General features: G+C 59.3%; 1 protein-coding gene across 3 annotated transcripts in view; it reads right to left on the bottom strand.

Annotated features, from left to right (window-relative positions):
- The window catches only part of LOC138642334 (protein Shroom4-like), a 1,359,201-nt gene that overhangs the window by 328,770 nt on the left and 1,009,832 nt on the right, over positions 1 to 20,599 (bottom strand). The gene's annotated exons all lie outside the window — the stretch shown is intronic.

The following is a 20,599-nucleotide window of genomic DNA, read 5'->3' as shown; positions in this document are numbered from 1 at the left end:
CCTCAGGGTCCGATTTGGTGGTCGGGGCCCCTCAGGGTCCGATTTGGTGGTCGGGGCCCCTCAGGGTCCGATTTGGTGGTCGGGGCCCCTCAGGGTCCGATTTGGTGGTCGGGGCCCCTCAGGGTCCGATTTGGTAGGCGGGGTCACTCTGGGTCCGATTAGGTGAGCGTGGTCACTCTGGGTCACATTTGGTGGGCGGGGTCACTCTGGGTCGATTTGGTGGGCGGGGTCACTCTGGGTCCGGTTTGGTGGGCGGGGCCCCTCAGGGTCCGATTTGGTTGGCGGGGTCACTCTGGGTCACATTTGGTGGGCGGGGTCACTCTGGGTCACATTTGGTGGGCGGGGTCACTCTGGGTCACATTTGGTGGGCGGGGTCACTCTGGGTCACATTTGGTGGGCGGGGTCACTCTGGGTCACATTTGGTGGGCGGGGTCACTCTGGGTCACATTTGGTGGGCGGGGTCACTCTGGGTCACATTTGGTGGGCGGGGTCACTCCGGGTCCGATTTGGTGGGCGGGGTCACTCCGGGTCCGATTTGGTGGGCGGGGTCACTCTGGGTCCGATTTGGTGGGCGGGGTCACTCTGGGTCCGATTTGGTGGGCGGGGTCTCTCTGGGTCCGATTAGGTGGGCGGGGTCACTCTGGGTCCGATTTGGTGGGCGGGGTCACTCTGGGTCCGATTTGGTGGGCGGGGTCACTCTGGGTCCGATTTGGTGGGCGGGGTCACTCTGGGTCCGATTTGGTGGGCGGGGTCACTCTGGGTCCGATTTGGTGGGCGGGGTCACTCTGGGTCCGATTTGGTGGGCGGGGTCACTCTGGGTCCGATTTGGTGGGCGGGGCCACTCTGGGTCCGATTTGGTGGGCGGGGCCTCTCTGGGTCAGATTTGGGGGGCGGGGCCACTCGGGGTCCGATTCGGGGGTCCGGGTCACTCGGGGTCCGATTCGGGGGCGGGGTCACTCAGGGTCCGATTTGGGGGGCGGGGGCGCACTTACTTTTTCACACACGGGACCTGGGTGCACTTACTTTTCACCCACGGGACCAGGGGTGCACTTACTTTTCACCCACGGGACCAGGGGTGCACTTACTTTTCACCCACAGGACCGGGGGTGCACTTACTTTTTACCCACGGGACCGGGGGTGCACTTACTTTTCACCCACGGGACCGGGGGTGCACTTACTTTTCACCCATGGTACAGGGGGTGCACTTACTTTTCACCCACGAGTCCGGGGGTGCACTTACTTTTCACACACGGGATCGGGGTGCAATACTTTTCACCCACGGGAGCGGGGGTGCACTTACTTTTCACCCATGGGACTGGGGGTGCACTTACTTTTCAGACACGGGAACGGGGGTGCACTTACTTTTCACTCACGGGAACGGGGGTGCACTTACTTTTCACCCACGGGAACGGGGTGCACTTACTTTTCACCCACGGGACCGGGGGTGCAATTACTTTTCACCCACGGGACCGGAGGTGCACTTACTTTTCACCCACGGGACCCGGGGTGCACTTACTTTTCACCCATGGACCGGGAGTGCACTTACTTTTCACACATGGGGGGGTGCACTTACTTTTCACCCACGGGACAGGGGGTGCACTTACTTTTCACACACGGGACCGGGGGTGCACTTACTTTTCACCCACGGGACCGGGGGTGCACTTACTTTTCACCCACGGGACCAGGGGTGCACTTACTTTTCACACACGGGACCGGGTGTGCACTTACTTTTCACACACGGGACCGGGTGCACTTACTTTTGCACACACATGGCGGGGGTAGTCATGATCCCAATGGCAGGGGATCACAAAAAGGACAAGCACAGATACAAACAAGCTCTAGGGCGATGGAACCTGAGCTGACCGTGACCCTGAACATAACACACAAATAAATGTAGCCGGGGAACGTGCCTACGATGATCCTAGACGTCTCGCTCCAGCCGAAGATCTAACTTCCTCTATTAGAAGAAACACAGACCTCTCTTGCCTCCAAAGAAATACCCCACAGCAAATAGCAGCCCCCCACATATAATGACGGTGAAATGAGAGGAAAGCACATACATAGAATGAAAACAGTTTCAGCAAAATGAGGCCCGCTAAAGCTAGATAGCAAGAGGATACAAAAGTGAACTGCGCGGTGAGCGAAAAACCCTTCAAAAAACCATCCTGAAATTACTTGAACTCATGTGCCAACTCATGGTACATGAAAAGCAATTTCAGCCCACTAGAGCAACCAGCAGCAGAGAATCACATATCTGCAGGCTGGACAAAAAACCAAATTAAGCAAAACACAAAACAGGAAAATCCAAACTTAGCTTGTCCAGAAGGTTCTAGGAGCAGGGAGCAGAGGAAACAAGACACACTGGATACATTGATAACCGGCGAGGAAATGCCAGCAAAGCCAGGTTAAATAGGAAACTCCCATATGCTGATGGAACAGGTGGAACCCAGAAACCCAGGAAAGACAAGTCACCCAGTACCATCAGTAACCACCAGAGGGAGCCCAAAAACAGAACTCACAACAGGGGGTGCACTTACTTTTGCACACACGGGGCGGGGGTGCACTTACTTTTGCACATACGGGGCGGGGGTGCACTTACCCTCTGGGTCCGATTTGGTGGGCGGGGCCACTCTGCCTCCGATTTGGTGGGCTGGCACCTCAGGTAACAATTTGGTGTGCGGGTCACTTTAAGAGCTGATATTATCTGGCAAAACTGTGTCCTGGTGGGGTCATGTAGAGTTCGTAGGCGTTGGCATAGTAACTGGGTCTGACTTCGCATATCAATGAGCTGATCAGCCAGGTGGCAGTTGGCAGTTATTTTTAAATTGCCTCAGATATCAGCCATTATACCTTATGGCAAAATTTCCCTATTGAAATGCATTGACAATGCTTTCCAATGAGGGAAAAACAATTTTCAAACGTTAATTGCGCCAAAACTACAAATCCGATCGACACGAAAAATACTTAGCACACCTCTCATGGACGCTGGCTTCGAAATGACACCTCACTGGAGTCTGTGCGTGCAGCGGTTCGGGCCGCATTAATTGCGGAAAAAAGCCTAATAATAAGAACTAGATGGGTATTTCCTGAAGGAACTACAGATAGTGCTTTGTAATGGTGCCCGGGCTGCCCCTGCAAGACTTTCACACTTGGGTGCCCTTCAGGCGCTGGTTTGGTGGGCGGGGCCTCTCAGGGGATGATTTGGTGGGCGGGGCCACTCTGTGTCCGATTTGGTAGACGGGACCACTCTGGTTCCGATTTGGTGGGTGGGGCCACTCTGGGTCAGATTTGGTGGGCAGAGCACCTCTGGGTCAGATTTGGTGGGCGGGGCACCTCTGGGTCAGATTTGGTGGGCGGGGCACCTCTGGGTCAGATTTGGTGGGCGGGGCACCTCTGGGTCAGATTTGGTGGGCGGGGCACCTCTGGGTCACATTTGGTGGGCGGGGCACCTCTGGGTCACATTTGGTGGGCGGGGCACCTCTGGGTCACATTTGGTGGGCGGGGCACCTCTGGGTCACATTTGGTGGGCGGGGCCACTCGGTCACATTTGGTGGGCGGGGTCACTCTGGGTCACATTTGGTGGGCGGGGTCACTCTGGGTCACATTTGGTGGGCGGGGTCACTCTGGGTCACATTTGGTGGGCGGGGTCACTCTGGGTCACATTTGGTGGGCGGGGTCACTCTGGGTCACATTTGGTGGGCGGGGTCACTCTGGGTCACATTTGGTGGGCGGGGTCACTCTGGGTCACATTTGGTGGGCGGGGTCACTCTGGGTCACATTTGGTGGGCGGGGTCACTCTGGGTCACATTTGGTGGGCGGGGTCACTCTGGGTCACATTTGGTGGGCGGGGTCACTCTGGGTCACATTTGGTGGGCGGGGTCACTCTGGGTCACATTTGGTGGGCGGGGTCACTCTGGGTCACATTTGGTGGGCGGGGTCACTCGGGGTCACATTTGGTTGGCGGGGTCACATTTGGTGGGTGGGGTCACATTTGGTGGGCGGGGTCACATTTGGTGGGCGGGGTCACTCTGGGTCACATTTGGTGGGCGGGGTCACTCTGGGTCACATTTGGTGGGCGGGGTCACTCTGGGTCACATTTGGTGGGCGGGGTCACTCTGGGTCACATTTGGTGGGCGGGGTCACTCTGGGTCACATTTGGTGGGCGGGGTCACTCTGTGTCACATTTGGTGGGCGGGGTCACTCTGGGTCCGATTTGGTGGGCGGGGTCACTCTGGGTCCGATTTGGTGGGCGGGGCCACTCGCGGTCCGATTTGGTGGGCGGGGCCACTCGGGGTCACATTTGGTGGGCGGGGTCACATTTGGTGGGCGGGGTCACTCTGGGTCACATTTGGTGGGCGGGGTCACTCTGGGTCTGATTTGGTGGGCGGGGTCACTCTGGGTCACATTTGGTGGGCGGGGTCACTCTGGGTCACATTTGGTGGGCGGGGTCACTCTGGGTCACATTTGGTGGGCGGGGTCACTCTGGGTCACATTTGGTGGGCGGGGTCACTCTGAGTCACATTTGGTGGGCGGGGTCACTCTGGGTCACATTTGGTGGGCGGGGTCACTCTGGGTCCGATTCGGTGGGCGGGGTCACTCTGGGTCCGATTTGGTGGGCGGGGTCACTCTGGGTCCGATTTGGTGGGCGGGGCACCTCTGGGTCCGATTTGGTGGGCGGGGCTACTCGGGGTCACATTTGGTGGGCGGGGTCACATTTGGTGGGCGGGGTCACTCTGGGTCTGATTTGGTGGGCGGGGTCACTCTGGGTCACATTTGGTGGGCGGGGTCACTCTGGGTCACATTTGGTGGGCGGGGTCACTCTGGGTCACATTTGGTGGGCGGGGTCACTCTGAGTCACATTTGGTGGGCGGGGTCACTCTGAGTCACATTTGGTGGGCGGGGTCCCTCTGGGTCCGATTTGGTGGGCGGGGTCACTCTGGGTCCGATTTGGTGGGCGGGGTCACTCTGGGTCCGATTTGGTGGGCGGGGTCACTCTGGGTCCGATTTGGTGGGCGGGGCACCTCTGGGTCCGATTTGGTGGGCGGGGCCACTCGCGGTCCGATTTGGTGGGCGGGGCCACTCGGGGTCACATTTGGTGGGCGGGGTCACATTTGGTGGGCGGGGTCACTCTGGGTCACATTTGGTGGGCGGGGTCACTCTGGGTCACATTTGGTGGGCGGGGTCATTTTGGGTCACCTTTGGTGGGCGGGGTCACTCTGGGTCACATTTGGTGGGCGGGGTCACTCTGGGTCACATTTGGTGGGCGGGGTCACTCTGGGTCACATTTGGTGAGCGGGGTCACTCTGGGTCACATTTGGTGGGCGGGGTCACTCTGGGTCACATTTGGTGGGCGGGGTCACTCTGGGTCACATTTGGTGGGCGGGGTCACTCTGGGTCACATTTGGTGGGCGGGGTCACTCTGGGTCACATTTGGTGGGCGGGTCACTCTGGGTCACATTTGGTGGGCGGGGTCACTCTGGGTCACATTTGGTGGGCGGGGTCACTCTGGGTCACATTTGGTGGGCGGGGTCACATTTGGTGGGCGGGGTCACATTTGGTGGGCGGGGTCACTCTGGGTCACATTTGGTGGGCGGGGTCACTCGGTCACATTTGGTGGGCGGGGTCACTCTGGGTCACATTTGGTGGGCGGGGTCACTCTGGGTCACATTTGGTGGGCGGGGTCACTCTGGGTCACATTTGGTGGGCGGGGTCACTGGGTCACATTTGGTGGGCGGGGTCACTCTGGGTCACATTTGGTGGGCGGGGTCACTCTGGGTCACATTTGGTGGGCGAGATCACTCTGGGTCACATTTGGTGGGCGGGGTCACTCTGGGTCACATTTGGTGGGCGGGGTCACATTTGGTGGGCGGGGTCACTCTGGGTCACATTTGGTGGGCGGGGTCACTCTGGGTCACATTTGGTGGGCGGGGTCACTCTGGGTCACATTTGGTGGGCGGGGTCACTCTGGGTCACATTTGGTGGGCGGGGTCACTCTGGGTCACATTTGGTGGGCGGGGTCACTCTGGGTCACATTTGGTGGGCGGGGTCACTCTGGGTCACATTTGGTGGGCGGGGTCACTCTGGGTCACATTTGGTGGGCGGGGTCACTCTGGGTCACATTTGGTGGGCGGGGTCACTCTGGGTCCGATTTGGCGGGCGGGGCCACTCGGGGTCCGATTTGGTGGGCGGGGCCACTCGGGTCCGATTTGGTGGGCTGCGCACCTCAGGTGCCAATTTGGTGCGCGGGTCACTTTAAGAGCTAATATTATCTGGCAAAACTGTGTCCTGGTGGGGTCATGTAGAGTTCGTAGGCGTTGGCATAGTAACTGGGTCTGACTTCGCATATCAATGAGCTGATCAGCCAGGTGGCAGTTGTCAGTTATTTTTTAAATTGCCTCAGTAATCAGCCATTATACCTTATGGCAAAATTTCCCTATTGAAATGCATTGGCAATGCATTCCAATGAGAGAAAAACAATTTTCAAACGTTAATTGCGCCAAAACTACAAATCCGATCGACACGAAAAATACTTAGCACACCTCTCGTGGACGCTGGCTTCGAAATGACACCTCACTGGAGTCTGTGCGTGCAGCGGTTCGGGCCGCATTAATTGCGGAAAAAAGCCTAATAATAATAAGAAGAATAAGAAGTTGTCTACGGGGGAATAACAATATAGTGCTTTTTACAAAGCACTATAATAATAAGAAGTTTACTACGGTGGAATAACAATATAGTGCTTTTTACAAAGCACTATAATAAGAAGAAGTTAACTACGGTGGAATAACAATATAGTGCTTTGTACCAAAGCACTATAATAAGAAGTTTACTACGGTGGAATAACAATATAGTGCTTTGTGCCAAAGCACTATAACTAGATGGGTATTTCCTGAAGGAACTACAGATAGTGCTTTGGAATGGTGCCCGGGCTGCCCCTGCAAGACTTTCACACTTGGGTGCCCCTCAGGTGCTGATTTGGTGGGCGGGGCCACTCTGGGTCCGATTTGGTGGGCGGGGCCACTCTGGGTCCGATTTGGTGGGCGGGGTCACTCTGGGTCGATTTGGTGGGCGGGGTCATTCTGGGTCCAATTTGGTGGGCGGGGTCACTCTGGGTCCGATTTGGTGGGCGGGGTCACTCTGGATCCGATTTGGTGGGCGGGGCCCCTCAGGGTCCGATCTGGTGGGCGGGGTCACTGGGTCGATTTGGTGGGCGGGGTCACTCTGGGTCCGATTTGGTGGGCGGGGCCCCTCAGGGTCCGATTTGGTGGGCGGGGTCACTCTGGGTCCGATTTGGTGGGTGGGGTCACTCTGTGTCTGATTTGGTAGGCGGGGTCACTCTGGGTCCGATTTGGTGAGCGGGGTCACTCTGGATCACATTTGGTGGGCTGGGTCACTCTGGGTCACATTTGGTGGGCGGGGTCACTCTGGGTCACATTTGGTGGGCGGGGTCACTCTGGGTCCGATTTGGTGGGCGGGGTCACTCTGGGTCACATTTGGTGGGCGGGGTCACTCTGGGTCACATTTGGTGGGCGAGGTCACTCTGGGTCACATTTGGTGGGCGGGGTCACTCTGGGTCACATTTGGTGGGCGGGGTCACTCTGGGTCACATTTGGTGGACGGGGTCACTCTGGGTCACATTTGGTGGGCGGGGTCACTCTGGGTCACATTTGGTGGGCGGGGTCACTCTGGGTCACATTTGGTGGGCGGGTTCACTCTGGGTCACATTTGGTGGGCGGGTTCACTCTGGGTCACATTTGGTGGGCGGGGTCACTCTGGGTCACATTTGGTGGGCGGGGTCACTCTGGGTCACATTTGGTGGGCGGGGTCACTCTGGGTCACATTTGGTGGGCGGGGTCACTCTGAGTCACATTTGGTGGGCGGGGTCACTCTGGGTCACATTTGGTGGGCGGGGTCACTCTGGGTCACATTTGGTGGGCGGGGTCACTCTGGGTCACATTTGGTGGGCGGGGTCACTCTGGGTCACATTTGGTGGGCGGGGTCACTGGGTCACATTTGGTGGGCGGGGTCACTCTGGGTCACATTTGGTGGGCGGGGTCACTCTGGGTCACATTTGGTGGGCGGGGTCACTCTGGGTCACATTTGGTGGGCGGGGTCACTCTGGGTCACATTTGGTGGGCGGGGTCACTCTGGGTCATATTTGGTGGGCGGGGTCACTCTGGGTCCGATTTGGTGGGCGGGGTCACTCTGGGTCCGATTTGGTAGGCGGGGTCACTCTGGGTCCGATTTGATGGGCGGGGTCACTCTGGGTCCGATTTGGTGGGCGGGGCCACTCGGGGTTCGATTTGGTGGGCGGGGCCACTCGGGTCCGATTTGGTGGGCTGCGCACCTCAGGTGCCAATTTGGTGCGCGGGTCACTTTAAGAGCTGATATTATCTGGCAAAACTGTGTCCTGGTGGGGTCATGTAGAGTTCATACGCGTTGGCATAGTAACTGGATTTGACTTCGCGTATCAATGAGCTGATCAGCCAGGTGGCAGTTGGCAGTTATTTTTAAATTGCCTCAGAAATCAGCCATTATACCTTATGTCAAAATTTCTCTATTGAAATGCATAGCGGCAATGCTTTCCAATGAGGGGGAATCAATTTTTAAACGCACATTGCGCCAAAACTACAAATCCGATCGACACGAAAAATACTTAGCACACCTCTCATGGACGCTGGCTTCGAAATGACACCTCACTGGAGTCTGTGCGTGCAGCGGTTCGGGCCGCATTAATTGCGGAAAAAAGCCTAATAATAAGAAGAATAAGAAGAACTAGATGGGTATTTCCTGAAGGAACTACAGATAGTGCTTTGGAATGGTGCCCGGGCTGCCCTGCAAGACTTTCACACTTGAGTGCCCCTCAGGCGCAGGTTTGGTGGGCGGGGTCACTCAGGGTCTGATTTGGTGGGCAGGGTCACTCAGGGTCCGATTTGGTGGGCAAGGTCACTCAGGGTCCGATTTGGTGGGTGGGACACCTCTGGGTCCGATTTGGTGGTCGGGGCCCCTCAGGGTCCGATTTGGTGGGCGGGGCACCTCAGGGTCCGATTTGGTGGTCGGGGCCCCTCAGGGTCCGATTTGGAGGTCGGGGCCCCTCAGGGTCCGATTTGGTGGTCGGGGCCCCTCAGGGTCCGATTTGGTGGTCGGGGCCCCTCAGGGTCCGATTTGGTGGTCGGGGCCCCTCAGGGTCCGATTTGGTGGTCGGGGCCCCTCAGGGTCCGATTTGGTAGTCGGGGCCCCTCAGGGTCCGATTTGGAGGTCGGGGCCCCTCAGGGTCCGATTTGGAGGTCGGGGCCCCTCAGGGTCCGATTTGGAGGTCGGGGCCCCTCAGGGTCCGATTTGGTGGTCGGGGCCCCTCAGGGTCCGATTTGGTGGTCGGGGCCCCTCAGGGTCCGATTTGGTGGTCGGGGCCCCTCAGGGTCCGATTTGGTGGTCGGGGCCCCTCAGGGTCCGATTTGGTGGTCGGGGCCCCTCAGGGTCCGATTTGGAGGTCGGGGCCCCTCAGGGTCCGATTTGGAGGTCGGGGCCCCTCAGGGTCCGATTTGGTGGTCGGGGCCCCTCAGGGTCCGATTTGGTGGTCGGGGCCCCTCAGGGTCCGATTTGGAAGTCGGGGCCCCTCAGGGTCCGATTTGGTGGTCGGGGCCCCTCAGGGTCCGATTTGGTGGTCGGGGCCCCTCAGGGTCCGATTTGGTGGTCGGGGCCCCTCAGGGTCCGATTTGGTGGTCGGGGCCCCTCAGGGTCCGATTTGGTGGTCGGGGCCCCTCTTGGTCCGATTTGGTGGTCGGGGCCCCTCAGGGTCCGATTTGGTAGGCGGGGTCACTCTGGGTCCGATTAGGTGAGCGTGGTCACTCTGGGTCACATTTGGTGGGCGGGGTCACTCTGGGTCACATTTGGTGGGCGGGGTCACTCTGGGTCACATTTGGTGGGCGGGGTCACTCTGGGTCACATTTGGTGGGCGGGGTCACTCTGGGTCACATTTGGTGGGCGGGGTCACTCTGGGTCACATTTGGTGGGCGGGGTCACTCTGGGTCACATTTGGTGGGCGGGGTCACTCTGGGTCACATTTGGTGGGCGGGGTCAGTCTGGGTCACATTTGGTGGGCGGGGTCAGTCTGGGTCACATTTGGTGGGCGGGGTCAGTCTGGGTCACATTTGGTGGGCGGGGTCACTCTGGGTCACATTTGGTGGGCGGGGTCACTCTGGGTCACATTTGGTGGGCGGGGTCACTCTGGGTCACATTTGGTGGGCGGGGTCACTCGGTCACATTTGGTGGGCGGGGTCACTCTGGGTCACATTTGGTGGGCGGGGTCACTCTGGGTCACATTTGGTGGGCGGGGTCACTCTGGGTCACATTTGGTGGGCGGGGTCACTCTGGGTCACATTTGGTGGGCGGGGTCACTCTGGGTCACATTTGGTGGGCGGGGTCACTCTGGGTCACATTTGGTGGGCGGGGTCACTCTGGGTCACATTTGGTGGGCGGGGTCACTCTGGGTCACATTTGGTGGGCGGGGTCACTCTGGGTCACATTTGGTGGGCGGGGTCACTCTGGGTCCGATTTGGTGGGCGGGGTCACTCTGGGTCCGATTTGGTGGGCGGGGTCACTCTGGGTCCGATTTGGTGAGCGGGGCCCCTCAGGGTCCGATTTGGTGGGCGGGGCCCCTCAGGGTCCGATTTGGTGGGCGGGGCCCCTCAGGGTCCGATTTGGTGGATGGGGCCCCTCAGGGTCCGATTTGGTGGACGGGGCCCCTCAGGGTCCGATTTGTTGGACGGGGTCCCTCAGGCTCCGATTTGGTGGGCGGGGTCACTCAGGCTCCGATTTGGTGGGCGGGGTCACTCTGGGTCCGATTTGGTGGGCGGGGTCACTCTGGGTCTGATTTGGTGGGCGGGGTCACTCTGGGTCAGATTTGGTGGGCGGGGTCACTCTGGGTCAGATTTGGTGGGCGGGGTCACTCTGGGTCAGATTTGGTGGGCGGGGTCACTCTGGGTCAGATTTGGTGGGCGGGGTCACTCTGGGCCAGATTTGGTGGGCGGGGTCACTCTGGGTCAGATTTGGTGGGCGGGGTCACTCTGGGTCCGATTTGGTGGGCGGGGTCACTCTGGGTCCGATTTGGTGGACGGGGTCACATTTGGTGGGCAGGGTCACTCTGGGTCACATTTGGTGGGCGGGGTCACATTTGGTGGGCGGGGTCACTCTGGATCACATTTGGTGGGCGGGGTCACTCTGGGTCACATTTGGTGGGCGGGGTCACTCTGGGTCAGATTTGGTGGGCGGGGTCACTCTGGGTCACATTTGGTGGGCGGGGTCACATTTGGTGGGCGGGGTCACTCTGGGTCAGATTTGGTGGGCGGGGTCACTCTGGGTCAGATTTGGTGGGCGGGGTCACTCTGGGTCACATTTGGTGGGCGGGGTCACATTTGGTGGGCGGGGTCACTCTGGGTCACATTTGGTGGGCGGGGTCACTCTGGGTCACATTTGGTGGGCGGGGTCACTCTGGGTCACATTTGGTGGGCGGGGTCACTCTGGGTCACATTTGGTGGGCGGGGTCACTCTGGGTCACATTTGGTGGGCGGGGTCACTCTGGGTCACATTTGGTGGGCGGGGTCACTCTGGGTCACATTTGGTGGGCGGGGTCACTCTGGGTCACATTTGGTGGGCGGGGTCACTCTGGGTCACATTTGGTGGGCGGGGTCACTCTGGGTCACATTTGGTGGGCGGGGTCACTCTGGGTCCGATTTGGCGGGCGGGGCCACTCGGGGTCCGATTTGGTGGGCGGGGCCACTCGGGTCCGATTTGGTGGGCTGCGCACCTCAGGTGCCAATTTGGTGCGCGGGTCACTTTAAGAGCTAATATTATCTGGCAAAACTGTGTCCTGGTGGGGTCATGTAGAGTTCGTAGGCGTTGGCATAGTAACTGGGTCTGACTTCGCATATCAATGAGCTGATCAGCCAGGTGGCAGTTGTCAGTTATTTTTTAAATTGCCTCAGTAATCAGCCATTATACCTTATGGCAAAATTTCCCTATTGAAATGCATTGGCAATGCATTCCAATGAGAGAAAAACAATTTTCAAACGTTAATTGCGCCAAAACTACAAATCCGATCGACACGAAAAATACTTAGCACACCTCTCGTGGACGCTGGCTTCGAAATGACACCTCACTGGAGTCTGTGCGTGCAGCGGTTCGGGCCGCATTAATTGCGGAAAAAAGCCTAATAATAATAAGAAGAATAAGAAGTTGTCTACGGGGGAATAACAATATAGTGCTTTTTACAAAGCACTATAATAATAAGAAGTTTACTACGGTGGAATAACAATATAGTGCTTTTTACAAAGCACTATAATAAGAAGAAGTTAACTACGGTGGAATAACAATATAGTGCTTTGTACCAAAGCACTATAATAAGAAGTTTACTACGGTGGAATAACAATATAGTGCTTTGTGCCAAAGCACTATAACTAGATGGGTATTTCCTGAAGGAACTACAGATAGTGCTTTGGAATGGTGCCCGGGCTGCCCCTGCAAGACTTTCACACTTGGGTGCCCCTCAGGTGCTGATTTGGTGGGCGGGGCCACTCTGGGTCCGATTTGGTGGGCGGGGCCACTCTGGGTCCGATTTGGTGGGCGGGGTCACTCTGGGTCGATTTGGTGGGCGGGGTCATTCTGGGTCCAATTTGGTGGGCGGGGTCACTCTGGGTCCGATTTGGTGGGCGGGGTCACTCTGGATCCGATTTGGTGGGCGGGGCCCCTCAGGGTCCGATCTGGTGGGCGGGGTCACTGGGTCGATTTGGTGGGCGGGGTCACTCTGGGTCCGATTTGGTGGGCGGGGCCCCTCAGGGTCCGATTTGGTGGGCGGGGTCACTCTGGGTCCGATTTGGTGGGTGGGGTCACTCTGTGTCTGATTTGGTAGGCGGGGTCACTCTGGGTCCGATTTGGTGAGCGGGGTCACTCTGGATCACATTTGGTGGGCTGGGTCACTCTGGGTCACATTTGGTGGGCGGAGTCACTCTGGGTCACATTTGGTGGGCGGGGTCACTCTGGGTCCGATTTGGTGGGCGGGGTCACTCTGGGTCACATTTGGTGGGCGGGGTCACTCTGGGTCACATTTGGTGGGCGAGGTCACTCTGGGTCACATTTGGTGGGCGGGGTCACTCTGGGTCACATTTGGTGGGCGGGGTCACTCTGGGTCACATTTGGTGGACGGGGTCACTCTGGGTCACATTTGGTGGGCGGGGTCACTCTGGGTCACATTTGGTGGGCGGGGTCACTCTGGGTCACATTTGGTGGGCGGGTTCACTCTGGGTCACATTTGGTGGGCGGGTTCACTCTGGGTCACATTTGGTGGGCGGGGTCACTCTGGGTCACATTTGGTGGGCGGGGTCACTCTGGGTCACATTTGGTGGGCGGGGTCACTCTGGGTCACATTTGGTGGGCGGGGTCACTCTGAGTCACATTTGGTGGGCGGGGTCACTCTGGGTCACATTTGGTGGGCGGGGTCACTCTGGGTCACATTTGGTGGGCGGGGTCACTCTGGGTCACATTTGGTGGGCGGGGTCACTCTGGGTCACATTTGGTGGGCGGGGTCACTGGGTCACATTTGGTGGGCGGGGTCACTCTGGGTCACATTTGGTGGGCGGGGTCACTCTGGGTCACATTTGGTGGGCGGGGTCACTCTGGGTCACATTTGGTGGGCGGGGTCACTCTGGGTCACATTTGGTGGGCGGGGTCACTCTGGGTCATATTTGGTGGGCGGGGTCACTCTGGGTCCGATTTGGTGGGCGGGGTCACTCTGGGTCCGATTTGGTAGGCGGGGTCACTCTGGGTCCGATTTGATGGGCGGGGTCACTCTGGGTCCGATTTGGTGGGCGGGGCCACTCGGGGTTCGATTTGGTGGGCGGGGCCACTCGGGTCCGATTTGGTGGGCTGCGCACCTCAGGTGCCAATTTGGTGCGCGGGTCACTTTAAGAGCTGATATTATCTGGCAAAACTGTGTCCTGGTGGGGTCATGTAGAGTTCATACGCGTTGGCATAGTAACTGGATTTGACTTCGCGTATCAATGAGCTGATCAGCCAGGTGGCAGTTGGCAGTTATTTTTAAATTGCCTCAGAAATCAGCCATTATACCTTATGTCAAAATTTCTCTATTGAAATGCATAGCGGCAATGCTTTCCAATGAGGGGGAATCAATTTTTAAACGCACATTGCGCCAAAACTACAAATCCGATCGACACGAAAAATACTTAGCACACCTCTCATGGACGCTGGCTTCGAAATGACACCTCACTGGAGTCTGTGCGTGCAGCGGTTCGGGCCGCATTAATTGCGGAAAAAAGCCTAATAATAAGAAGAATAAGAAGAACTAGATGGGTATTTCCTGAAGGAACTACAGATAGTGCTTTGGAATGGTGCCCGGGCTGCCCTGCAAGACTTTCACACTTGAGTGCCCCTCAGGCGCAGGTTTGGTGGGCGGGGTCACTCAGGGTCTGATTTGGTGGGCAGGGTCACTCAGGGTCCGATTTGGTGGGCAAGGTCACTCAGGGTCCGATTTGGTGGGTGGGACACCTCTGGGTCCGATTTGGTGGTCGGGGCCCCTCAGGGTCCGATTTGGTGGGCGGGGCACCTCAGGGTCCGATTTGGTGGTCGGGGCCCCTCAGGGTCCGATTTGGAGGTCGGGGCCCCTCAGGGTCCGATTTGGTGGTCGGGGCCCCTCAGGGTCCGATTTGGTGGTCGGGGCCCCTCAGGGTCCGATTTGGTGGTCGGGGCCCCTCAGGGTCCGATTTGGTGGTCGGGGCCCCTCAGGGTCCGATTTGGTAGTCGGGGCCCCTCAGGGTCCGATTTGGAGGTCGGGGCCCCTCAGGGTCCGATTTGGAGGTCGGGGCCCCTCAGGGTCCGATTTGGAGGTCGGGGCCCCTCAGGGTCCGATTTGGTGGTCGGGGCCCCTCAGGGTCCGATTTGGTGGTCGGGGCCCCTCAGGGTCCGATTTGGTGGTCGGGGCCCCTCAGGGTCCGATTTGGTGGTCGGGGCCCCTCAGGGTCCGATTTGGTGGTCGGGGCCCCTCAGGGTCCGATTTGGAGGTCGGGGCCCCTCAGGGTCCGATTTGGAGGTCGGGGCCCCTCAGGGTCCGATTTGGTGGTCGGGGCCCCTCAGGGTCCGATTTGGTGGTCGGGGCCCCTCAGGGTCCGATTTGGAAGTCGGGGCCCCTCAGGGTCCGATTTGGTGGTCGGGGCCCCTCAGGGTCCGATTTGGTGGTCGGGGCCCCTCAGGGTCCGATTTGGTGGTCGGGGCCCCTCAGGGTCCGATTTGGTGGTCGGGGCCCCTCAGGGTCCGATTTGGTGGTCGGGGCCCCTCTTGGTCCGATTTGGTGGTCGGGGCCCCTCAGGGTCCGATTTGGTAGGCGGGGTCACTCTGGGTCCGATTAGGTGAGCGTGGTCACTCTGGGTCACATTTGGTGGGCGGGGTCACTCTGGGTCGATTTGGTGGGCGGGGTCACTCTGGGTCCGGTTTGGTGGGCGGGGCCCCTCAGGGTCCGATTTGGTGGGCGGGGTCACTCTGGGTCACATTTGGTGGGCGGGGTCACTCTGGGTCACATTTGGTGGGCGGGGTCACTCTGGGTCACATTTGGTGGGCGGGGTCACTCTGGGTCACATTTGGTGGGCGGGGTCACTCTGGGTCACATTTGGTGGGCGGGGTCACTCTGGGTCACATTTGGTGGGCGGGGTCACTCTGGGTCACATTTGGTGGGCGGGGTCAGTCTGGGTCACATTTGGTGGGCGGGGTCAGTCTGGGTCACATTTGGTGGGCGGGGTCACTCTGGGTCACATTTGGTGGGCGGGGTCACTCTGGGTCACATTTGGTGGGCGGGGTCACTCTGGGTCACATTTGGTGGGCGGGGTCACTCTGGGTCACATTTGGTGGGCGGGGTCACTCGGTCACATTTGGTGGGCGGGGTCACTCTGGGTCACATTTGGTGGGCGGGGTCACTCTGGGTCACATTTGGTGGGCGGGGTCACTCTGGGTCACATTTGGTGGGCGGGGTCACTCTGGGTCACATTTGGTGGGCGGGGTCACTCTGGGTCACATTTGGTGGGCGGGGTCACTCTGGGTCACATTTGGTGGGCGGGGTCACTCTGGGTCACATTTGGTGGGCGGGGTCACTCTGGGTCACATTTGGTGGGCGGGGTCACTCTGGGTCACATTTGGTGGGCGGGGTCACTCTGGGTCCGATTTGGTGGGCGGGGTCACTCTGGGTCCGATTTGGTGGGCGGGGTCACTCTGGGTCCGATTTGGTGAGCGGGGCCCCTCAGGGTCCGATTTGGTGGGCGGGGCCCCTCAGGGTCCGATTTGGTGGGCGGGGCCCCTCAGGGTCCGATTTGGTGGATGGGGCCCCTCAGGGTCCGATTTGGTGGACGGGGCCCCTCAGGGTCCGATTTGTTGGACGGGGTCCCTCAGGCTCCGATTTGGTGGGCGGGGTCACTCAGGCTCCGATTTGGTGGGCGGGGTCACTCTGGGTCCGATTTGGTGGGCGGGGTCACTCTGGGTCTGATTTGGTGGGCGGGGTCACTCTGGGTCAGATTTGGTGGGCGGGGTCACTCTGGGTCAGATTTGGTGGGCGGGGTCACTCTGGGTCAGATTTGGTGGGCGGGGTCACTCTGGGTCAGATTTGGTGGGCGGGGTCACTCTGGGCCAGATTTGGTGGGCGGGGTCACTCTGGGTCAGATTTGGTGGGCGGGGTCACTCTGGGTCCGATTTGGTGGGCGGGGTCACTCTGGGTCCGATTTGGTGGACGGGGTCACATTTGGTGGGCAGGGTCACTCTGGGTCACATTTGGTGGGCGGGGTCACATTTGGTGGGCGGGGTCACTCTGGATCACATTTGGTGGGCGGGGTCACTCTGGGTCACATTTGGTGGGCGGGGTCACTCTGGGTCAGATTTGGTGGGCGGGGTCACTCTGGGTCACATTTGGTGGGCGAGGTCACATTTGGTGGGCGGGGTCACTCTGGGTCAGATTTGGTGGGCGGGGTCACTCTGGGTCAGATTTGGTGGGCGGGGTCACTCTGGGTCAGATTTGGTGGGCGGGGCCACTCTGGGTCAGATTTGGTGGGCGGGGCCACTCTGGGTCAGATTTGGTGGGCGGGGCCACTCTGGGTCAGATTTGGTGGGCGGGGCCACTCTGGGTCAGATTTGGTGGGCGGGGCCACTCTGGGTCAGATTTGGTGGGCGGGGTCACTGGGTCAGATTTGGTGGGCGGGGTTGCTCTGGGTCAGATTTGGTGGGCGAGGTCACTCTGGGTCCAATTTGGGGGGCGGGGCCACTCTGGGTCTGATTTGGGGGCATGGTCACTCGGGGTCCGATTCGGGGGTCCGGGTCTCTCGGGGTCCGATTCGGGGGCGGGGCCACTCTGGGTCCGATTCGGGGGTGGGGCCCCTCGGGGTCCGAATTGGTGGGCGGGGTCACTCTGGGTCCGATTTGGGGGCGGGGCCACTCGGTGCACTTTCATTTAACCCACGGGATTGGGGTGCACTTACTTGTCACCCACGGGACCGAGGGTGCACTTACTTGTCACCCACGGGATGAGAGGGTGTCATAGTCACTTTATTCTGATGTTTGACTTTGATAAATGATCATGTCCTAAAATGGACACCGTATATTTGCATAGCTGCAATCTTTGGAAGGTCAAGTTTTGGGTAATGTACAGTTCGCCATTATTTCCTATGGGAATTTTTTTTTTTTAAAAATGCAATTTTTTAAAAGACTACAAATCGGATCGACACGAAAAATACTTAGCACACCTCTCGTGGACGCTGGCTTCGAAATGATGCCTCACTGGAGTCTGAGCATGCAGCGGTTCGGGCCGCATTAATTGCGGAAAAAAACTGAATAAGTTTACCATGTTTGGATTACAATAATAATACTAGATGGGTATTTCCTGAAGGAACTACAGATAGTGCTTTGGAATGGTGCCCGGGCTGCCCCTGCAAGAGTTTTACACGTGGATGCCCTTCAGGACCGATTTGGTGGGCGGGGCACCTCAGGTGCCGATTTGGTGGGTGGGGTCACTCTGGGTCCGATTTGGTGGGCGGAGTCACTCTGGGTCCGATTTGGTGGGCGGGGCCCCTCAGGGTCCGATTTGGTGGGCGGGGCCCCTCAGGGTCCGATTTGGTGGGCGGGGCCCCTCAGGGTCCGATTTGGTGGGCGGGGCCCCTCAGGGTCCGATTTGGTGGGCGGGGCCCCTCAGGGTCCGATTTGGTGGGCGGGGTCCCTCAGGGTCCGATTTGGTGGCCGGGGCATCTCAGGGGCCGATTTGGTGGGCGGTTCCCCTCAGGGTCCGATTTGGGGGGCGGGGTCACTCTGGGTCCGATTTGGTGGGCGGTGCCCCTCAGGGTCCGATTTGGTGGGCGGGGCCCCTCAGGGTCCGATTTGGTGGGCGGGGCCCCTCAGGGTACGATTTGGTGGGCGGGGCCCCTCATGGTCCGATTTGGTGGGCGGGGCATCTCAGGGGCCGATTTGGTGGGCGGGGCCCCTCAGGGTCCGATTTGGTGGGCGGGGCCCCTCAGGGTCTGATTTGGTGGGCGGGGTCACTTTGGGTCCAATTTGGTGGGCGGTGTCACTCTGGGTCCGATTTGGTGGGCGGGGTCACTCTGGGTCCGATTTGGTGGGCGGGGTCACTCTGGGTCCGATTTGGTGGGTTGGGTCACTCTGGGTCCGATTTGGTGGGCGAGGTCACTCTGGGTCCGATTTGGTGGGCGGGGTCACTTTGGGTCCGATTTGGTGGGCGGGGTCACTCTGGGTCCGATTTGGTGGGCGGGGTCACTCTGGGTCCGATTTGGTGGGCGGGGTCACTCTGGGTCCGATTTTGTGGGCGGGGTCACTCTGAGTCCGATTTGGTGGGCGGGGTCACTCAGGTCCGATTTGGGAGGCGGGGCATCTCGGGGTCCGATTTGGGGTCCGATTTGGTGGGCGGGGTCCGATTTGGTGGGCGGGGCCCCTCGGGGTCCGATTTGGTGGGCGGTTCCCCTCTGGGTCCGATTTGGTGGGCGGGGTCACACTGGGTCCAATTTGGTGGGCGGGGTCAATCTGGGTCAGATTTGGTGGGCGGGGTCAATCTGGGTCTGATTTTGTGGGCGGGGTCACTCGGGTCTGATTTGGGAGGCGGGGAACCTTGGGGTCCGATTTGGTGGGCGGGGCCACTCGGGGTCCGATTTCGTGGGCAGGGTCACTTGGGGTCCGATTTGGTGGGCGGGGCCCCTCAGGGTCCGATTTGGTGGGCGGGGCCCCTCAGGGTCCGATTTGGTGGGCGGGGCCCCTCAGGGTCCGATTTGGTGGGCGGGGCCCCTCAGGGACAGATTTGGTGGGCGGGGCCCCTCAGGGACCTATTTGGTGGGCGGGGTCACTCTGGGTCCGGTTTGGTGGGCGGGGTCACTCTGGGTCCGGTTTGGTGGGCTGGGCACCTCAGGGTCAGATTTGGTGTGTGGGTCACTTTAAGAGCTGATATTATCTGGCAAAACTGTGTCCTGGTGGGGTCATGTAGAGTTCGTAGGCATTGGCATAGTTACTGGGTCTGACTGCACATAGCAATGAGCTAATCAGCCAGGTGGCAGTTGGCAGTTATTTTGAAATTGCCTCAGAAATCAGCCATTGGAACAATTTCCCCATTGAAATGCATTAAGACAAAATTTTCAAACGCCAATTGCGCCAAAACTACATATCCGATCGACACGAAAAATACTTAGCACACCTGCCAGGAACGCTGGCTTCGAAATGACACCTCACTGGAGTCTGTGCGTGCAGCGGTTCGGGCCGCATTAATTGCGGACTGAATAATAATAAGAAGAATAAGTTGACTACGGTGGAATAACAATATAGTGCTTTTTACAAAGCACTATAACTAGATGGGTATTTCCTGAAGGAACTACAGATAGTGCTTTGTAATGGTGCCCGGGCTGCCCCTGCAAGACTTTCACACTTGGGTGCCCCTCAGGCGCTGGTTTGGTGGGCGGGGCCCCTCAGGGGATGATTTGGTGGGCGGGGCCACTCTGTGTCCGATTTGGTAGACGGGACCACTCTGGGTCAGATTTGGTGGGCGGGGCCACTCTGGGTCAGATTTGGTGGGCAGAGCACCTCTGGGTCAGATTTGGTGGGCAGGGCACCTCGGTCAGATTTGGTGGGCGGGGCACCTCTGGGTCAGATTTGATGGGCGGGGCACCTCTGGGTCAGATTTGGTGGGCGGGGCACCTCTGGGTCACATTTGTTGGGCGGGGTCACTCTGGGTCACATTTGGTGGGCGGGGTCACTTTGGGTCACATTTGGTGGGCGGGGTCACTCTGGGTCACATTTGGTTGGCGGAGTCACTCTGGGTCCGATTTGGTGGGCGGGGTCACTCTGGGTCCGATTTGGTGGGCGGGGTCACTCTGGGTCACATTTGGTGGGCGGGGTCACTCTGGGTCACATTTGGTGGGCGGGGTCACTCTGGGTCACATTTGGTGGGCGGGGTCACTCTGGGTCACATTTGGTGGGCGGGGTCACTCTGGGTCACATTTGGTGGGCGGGGTCACTCTGGGTCACATTTGGTGGGCGGGGTCACTCTGGGTCACATTTGGTGGGCGGG

This window comes from Ranitomeya imitator, chromosome 6 (genome assembly GCF_032444005.1).
Source record: "Ranitomeya imitator isolate aRanImi1 chromosome 6, aRanImi1.pri, whole genome shotgun sequence".
Classification (NCBI taxonomy): Eukaryota; Metazoa; Chordata; class Amphibia; order Anura; family Dendrobatidae; genus Ranitomeya; species Ranitomeya imitator.
Note: the sequence above shows the minus strand (reverse complement) of the source record. Positions and strands in the feature narration are given on the sequence as shown.